General features: G+C 40.8%; 1 protein-coding gene across 2 annotated transcripts in view; it reads left to right on the top strand.

Moving 5' to 3' along the window:
* Window positions 1–1,361: 1,361 nt before the first annotated feature.
* Window positions 1,362–7,197, top strand: part of LOC117290233 — a 31,310-nt gene continuing 25,474 nt past the window's right edge. The window contains exon 1 of one of the 2 annotated variants that reach the window (XM_033771502.1): window positions 1,362–1,389. The gene's annotated coding sequence lies outside the window, so the exon portion shown is untranslated. Of the gene's footprint in view, window positions 1,390–6,563; window positions 6,628–7,197 lie in introns of those variants that run through there. The other variant, XM_033771501.1, reaches the window with a different exon arrangement.

Here is a 7,197-nt window from a genome sequence, read left to right as displayed (position 1 = left end):
AGTTCAAGGCATCCTTGCTTTTATTACTAAGAAATATATTATCATGCACAAAACCCCAGCTTTCAAAAACAGAAGTTTTTGTATTTGAAGGTTAATTGCACTATGATTGTACAGTGTATGGGGTGTTTTTAAAGACCCTTTTGCTGTGGATACAAACAGAATGTACTTTTGTATTCTTCCTAACAATTAGTCGTTTTGTTCATTTTAAGACAAAAAAATATATCTGTGGTACAGAATGTCTTTCTGAATCTTGAATCGCTCCCAAAAGTGAAAGGAGTCTTCATCAGAAACTGCAAAAAAATGCTCGGTGAATAAACATGTAACACAAACCCCGCCATGTTTTCCTTCAGATATCATATTTTGGTTGAACAGGAAATGAAAGTCCCTGTCTGACAAAAAGCCTGAGGAAGTGGTGGCCGGGGTTAGGTGAAATTATCATATAACCCTACCCCTCACTCGGCTGTAACTTGGCTGTGGGAACAGTATCAGTTTTATAGGCATTGTATGTTTATCCGTGAAACAGTGTGCAAGTACTGGTAGGATAGATGCTGAAACACTAGTGGAAGAAACTTCTGTTTATATTGTTGGTAAGTTTGTATACCTAAATGTACCTTACCACAATTGTTACGGTCCTGGGGTCCTGGGTTCAACATTACTACTAAGCTAAACTGCTGATTTCACAGTGACTAGAATAAGTATCTGTCCTCTAGTTACTGATTCACAATTTCTTGATTTGTGCAATTCATAATCACAGACGTTTAAACCAATGTTTGTATGAGAGAGATTGGCTGAAGCAGACTTGGTGTTTATATATATCCCCCTGTGGGAGTTTGCCAAGTTCCCTTGATGGGAAGATCATCTAAGTAAACAAACAAATAAACAAACTAGCAAGCCTGTGTTGTTGAAGGATGATTGTATTGTGGGACATTATCTGCTTTTTATAAAGCTTTTTTTTAGAAAAAGTAATTGACAAGTTACTTGAAATTGTCTGGTACAATGGCTTGAGCAGTCACATGAGAAAACTCAAGTTTGAGTTCTCACTGTACACTTGTTTAACCATCATTAAAGACACTGGACAGCCTTTGGTAGTTGTAAAACACCAGTTTTTCACTTTTTGTATATCAACATACGCATAAAATAACAAACCTGTGAAAATTTGAACTCAATTGGTCGTCGAAGTTGCGAGATAATAATGGAAGAAAAAACACCCATGTCACACAAAGTTGTTTGCTTTCATGCTTGATTTCGAGACCTCACGCGTGAAGTCCCAAAATCAATTCAAATATTTTACTGAGAAATTATTTCTTTCTCAAAAACTTTGTACTTTCAGAGGGAGCCGTTTCTCACAATGTTTTATACTATCAACAGCTCTCCATTGCTTGTTACCAAGTAAGTTTTTATGCTAACAATTATTTTTTTACCAATAGTGTCCAGTGCCTTTGCTTCTATGTAGTTGTATGTTTGCGCAAACTGCAGGGTTTTTCCTTCACAGTATTTCAGTGTCGACCCATCAGCACCAGGGCCCATGTTCAAGAGAACTGACAAGATTGCTAATCACAATTTTGCAGGAAAGCAGTGACAAATTGTCATGTGAAATGGTGTTTTGGCTGGTAACCAGAATTTGTTTTTGTGCATGGCAACTTTTTGTGCGCAAGAGGCACTGGACACTATTGGTAATTGTCAAAGACCAGTCTTCTCACTTGGTTTATCTCAACATATGCATAAAATAGCAAACCTGTGAAAATTTGAGCTCGATTGGTCGTCGGAGTTGCGAGAGAACTATGAAAGGAAACAAAAAAAACCCTTGTCACACTAAGTTGTGGGCTTTCAGATGCTTGATTTCGAGACCTCAAATTCTAAATCTGAGGTCTCAAAATCAAATTTGTGGACAATTACTACTTTTTCGAAAACTCTGTCATTTCAGAGGGAGCCGTTTATCACAATGTTTTATACTATCAACCTCTCCCAATTACTCGTTACCTTGTGATGTTTTATGCTGATAATTATTTTGAGTAATTACCAATAGTGTCCACTGCCTTTGAAGCTACTCTATGAAACTGGACCCAGTTATTACAGTAGCTTGCTTGTTTTCTTTGTCCATCAGCATTTCCCTTAATTTTCACTGGCTTAATCTATCTGGAAAGTTCTTTTCTCATCCAGCTCAATATATTTTGTGTGAGATTTGAGTGTACACCCATTCAGTTTATGTACATGTACATATAGAGTACATTGAGCACATGTATAACAGGGTGTCCAAGCAGTAAGCGTGGGTTAGGCTGGGTGTGGGGGACAAAAATGGACTTAATCGCTCCATCCAACGAGCGCGCCTCGATCACGGCTAGATTTGGGTCGGCAGTGCATATCACAGGGTCAGGCATTTCCAATCTTTTTCAAGTCCAAAATACTTGTTGTAGATTGAGATACAGGAGAAGAGGAAATAGACGAATCTACAATCCCGGCCAAATCTCGTTGGGCCCCCCTGCCCCCTTTCAATGTTGGTTCCATTTGCCGACGTTCTTCCGAATTCAGTCAACATTGAGCGGGGGGCCGGGGGTGGGCAAATGTTTTTAATGTGAATGTGAATGGGAAGTGCACAGGGAACTGTTGTTTCAGGAAAGGGTGGCCCAAGCATTTTGGCCGGGATTGTCTGAGTGATTTTTGGAAAAATTTTTACATGCAAAGAACGCTTCGAAAAGATAATGAATGTCCAAACAAAGTGAATGTCTAATTTTAACAGTGATTATTTTATGGGGGTAGTGGTGTTTTGTTTTTTGGCGGGGTGGGGTGGGGGGGGGGGGGTGGGGCGGGTGAGGGACTGGCAGAGAGTGTTTATTGCTGGGTCAATGGGGGTAGTGGTGTTTTGGGTTGGGTTTTTTACAGGGAACTGTTGTTTCAGGAAAGGGTGGCCCAAGCATTTTGGCCGGGATTGTCTGAGTGATTTTTGGAAATTTTTTTACATGCAAAGAACGCTTTGAAAAGATAATGAATGTCCAAACAAAGTGAATGTCTAATTTTAACAGTGATTATTTTATGGGGGTAGTGGTGTTTTGTTTTTTGGCGGGGTGGGGTGGGGGGGGGGGGTGGGGCGGGTGAGGGACTGGCAGAGAGTGTTTATTGCTGGGTCAATGGGGGTAGTGGTGTTTTGGGTTGGGTTTTTTTACAGGGAACTGTTGTTTCAGGAAAGGGTGGCCCAAGCATTTTGGCCGGGATTGTAGGCCTCACTCCGTCTGCCGACCTTCACAGACCTGGAGGCCATGGCCTCCTGTGCCCCCAAGGCCTAATTTCATAGAGCTGCTTAAGCGCAAAATTTTGCTTAAGCAAAAAAATCCTAACCTAGTAAAATCAGATTACCGGCCAAGACTCCACTCAATTTTTATGCTAAGTAAACAACAGATAAATACCAGTCACAAGCAATGTATATGGCATGACTTTTTTTTGCCAGTAACACGTGTAAAATGAGCGAGCTATTTTGGTGCTTCAGCGAAATTTTTGCTTAAGCAGCTCTATGAGATTGGCCCCCTGGTCTTGGTTCTAGGTGCCCCTTCAAAAAGTGTCCCATAAACCCTCAGATTGTACAATGGAAGTACCCTTTGCAAAATGAAAATGGCCTTGCCCTCTCATAAATGAAATTCCAGGCCTACCTCAGAGAAAACAATAACTTCAAGAAGATGTATAAAAAATGTTTTTTTCCCCCCTTGTTACTTCCTTAAAGGCACTGGATACCTTTGGTAATTGTCAAAGAACAGTATTCTCACTTGAAGGAGTATCCAATAATGCATCAAATAACAAATCTGTGAAAATTTGGACCAAATTGGTCATTGAAGTTGCAAAAGAATAAATTTAGAAAAAACACCCTTGTTGCACAAATTTGTGTGCTTTCAGATGCCTACTTGAGTGAGAAATTACTTTTTTCAAAAAATTAACTATGCTACTTCAGTTTCTCATAGTACTATCAACAGGTCTCCATTGCTCGTTACCAAGTAAGTTTTTATGCCAACAATTATTTTGAGTAATTACTAATAGTGTCCAGATTACAGATTAAAGGCAGTGGACACTATTGGTTTCAAAATAATTATTGGCACAAAACCTTACTTGGTAATGAGTAATGGGGAGAGGTTGATAGTATAAAGCATTGTGAGAAACGGCTTCCTCTGTAGTGACGTAGTTTTGGAGAAATAAGTAATTTTCCACGATTTGATTTCAAGACCTCAAGTTTAGAACTTGAGGTCTTGAAATCAAGCATCTGAAAGCACACAACTTCGTGTGACAAGGGTGTTTCTTTATTTCATTGTTATCTCGCAACTCCGACGACCGATCGAGCTCAAATTTTCACAGGTTTGTTATTTTATGCATATGTTGAGATACACCAAGTGAGAAGACTGGTCTTTGACAAAAACCAATAGTGTACACTGTCTTTAACAGATTAGTGTAATTTGATATATATGGTTTATTCTCAAACTGGATTTTCCCTTGACCAGTGTGCTCTAAATTGACCTCTTTTTCCTGGCAAGGTGGAAGGCTTTTTGTGTTGTTCAAATTTTCAGAATGGTTCACCACCAAGGCCAACCAGGGTTTGATTCTGTTGTGACAACGACCGCGTTCCCACTGGATCCACAATTGCGAGATCGGGATCCCGCAACAAGATTAGTTGCAGGCGTGTAATCGCAGTCGCGTTCCCACTTGAGTATGATCGCGCACTGATCCCCCTTTTGGGGAATGGAAGTGGGTTCAAAAGAACACTGTTCGCCAGCAAATTGCGGGGTCTGATCGCCCTTTGCGTTCCCACTAGAATTTTGATCGCCCATTAATCCATAAGGGCGATCAGATTCCGTTTTAATCCTAGTCCCGAGGAGGATCAAAATTGCCCTTTGATCGCTCCTTCGGGGTCTTGATCGCCCTTTTCTCGAATTGGGAGATCAATGCGGGGTCCAGTGGGAACGGGGTCAAGGAGATTTCTCCAAATTAGTTTGGATGGTCTTGGGTCATATTATCTTCTTTTTGTCACAGTTACTCAAACCACTCAACATTCTATCACAAATTGTCTAATTTTACAATTTCCTGTAAAATTTAGGGTGTCAATAAAAGCAAAGTGTAGGTTAAAGGCACTGGACACTATTGGTAATTACTCAAAATAATTGCTAGCATAAAAACTTACTTGGTAACAAGCAATGGAGAGCTGTTGATAGTATAAAACATTGTGGAAAACGGCTCCCTCTGAAGTAATGTACATTGTAGTTTTCGAGAAAGAAGTAATTTTCCACTAAAACATTTGAATTTGATTTTGAGAACTCAGAATTAGATTTTGAGGTCCCGAAATCAAGCATCTAAACGCACACAACTTCGTGTGACAAGGGTATTTTTTCTTCCATTATTATCTCGCAACTTCGACGACCAATTGAGCTCAAACTTTCACAGGTTTGTTATTTTGTGCATATGTTGAGATACACCAAGTGAGAAGACTGGTCTTTGACAATTACCAAAGGTGTCCTGTGCCTTTAACAGATGAATTATAGGGAAGGAAAGCACTGCCATGTCATGTCTAGTTTTGAATTTGTTTTCACGAGCCTGACATTTGATCTATTTTTCTGTGTGTGATAATAAAACCCATCTAGCCCACTATACAAAGTTTTTACAAGCCCATAGGGAGTTTAACTAGTCATTTTTGTAGAGATGCTTGGCTATACAGTATAGTGGCACTGTGTTTTTGTGAGTGATATTAATATTGTTAGCTCTTTCTGGTGAGAGCGGAGGGAGAGACGAGAATGAGGTATAAGGGCACAATCTACCGAGGATGTCTTACCCCCTTTTTCCCCTCCGACGCTCCGGCCGTTTGTTGTATCGGGTTTCCGTCTGCATCTGGAGATAATTTAGATCGGTTTTCAAGTGCTTACAGCCCAGTGTTCAGTGGCTGATAGTCTTAGTTCTCCACGCCCCTGATTAATAACTCATCCAAAAGTCATACCGCTGTGACGACTTTCCCCAAGCTCTCCGAGAGGAGAGGAGGAGAGGAGAGAGCTGGGAAAATGCAGCCATGCTCCGACGGTAGTGGTCTACATATCAGTGCAGAAGTGGACACATATCCGCACCGCCCCACTTGTTACAGTATTGGCTACAGCCAGCCCTAGGCGCAACACCGGTTCTGGTTTCGCTGCACAATTCGCCAAGTACGACTCCTTCCGGCGCCTGTGGCTGCCCGGGCTGCTTTAGGAAGCACGGCGTGCGGTGTAAATGGCGTTTCGGTACCCGGGCAGAGTGGGCTCTAGTCTTTTTTGCAGCTTTTTCTCTCTTCTGCGTTGCCTCTGAGCGTTGTGTGAGGTTTGAACCACGGAGATAACATGAACGACAATCAAAAAGACTTGACATTTTCGTTCAGGATTTTTCCTCCCCATTAAAAAACACCAGTGTTTTTTTTCTTTTCTTCCTGTGTTTTGTTCCTATTTTTGTGCGTTGTGATGATGATGGCAATGTCTTTTTTAGTGGAAAAAACGCTGCATGGTTGAGATGCTCAGAGCGATGGTTTACTCATGTTATTGATTGAGACGTTCAAACTCTCAGAGCCTTTCCTTATGAACATTTGAAGGTGTTCCGTGGTGTTTGAAGACCGAGAGATTTAATTCAACAGAGTCGGTGAGTTTGATGCTTGTATTTTTTACCGCTGAGTTAAATATCCTTTTGTGGTGTAAACCCATTTCGTCTGCTAATTGCCTTGAATTTTGTGTTAGGCTACCACTGTCGGAGTGTGGTAAAATCTTTGCCTTGTGTAATTTGTGTTTTTAAATGAAATAAATGCACGCATTTTGTAGGCCTGCTAGAAAATGTTCAACCTCAACAGAAATCTGTACATTATTTTAAAATTATTTGGGTTGGGGTGGGGTGGGGTGGGGTGGATTGAGGGGTTCATGGAGGGGGTGGATTTAAAATTTGGTCACACACATTATTTGAGAAAATAGAATTAGCTGTTGCAAACTGCTTACAAACCAAAATGGACCCGTAGACACTGTACATGGCCTGATGTTTGGACCCTAGCAGAGTCTTTTTCAAAGGCTAAATTTATTTGTGTACAATGATATACATGTAAGTTTTGAACTGAGTATTTGGATACCATTGACTAGTTTTGGCGATGGGTAAGGTTCAAACAGCAGTTTGAAAAAAAGGTGTCATTTGGACACCCCTGCTTGATCTTTATTTAGGGGAGGT

The sequence above is a fragment of the Asterias rubens genome, chromosome 5 (genome assembly GCF_902459465.1).
Source record: "Asterias rubens chromosome 5, eAstRub1.3, whole genome shotgun sequence".
Lineage (NCBI taxonomy): Eukaryota > Metazoa > Echinodermata > Asteroidea > Forcipulatida > Asteriidae > Asterias > Asterias rubens.
Note: the sequence above shows the minus strand (reverse complement) of the source record. Positions and strands in the feature narration are given on the sequence as shown.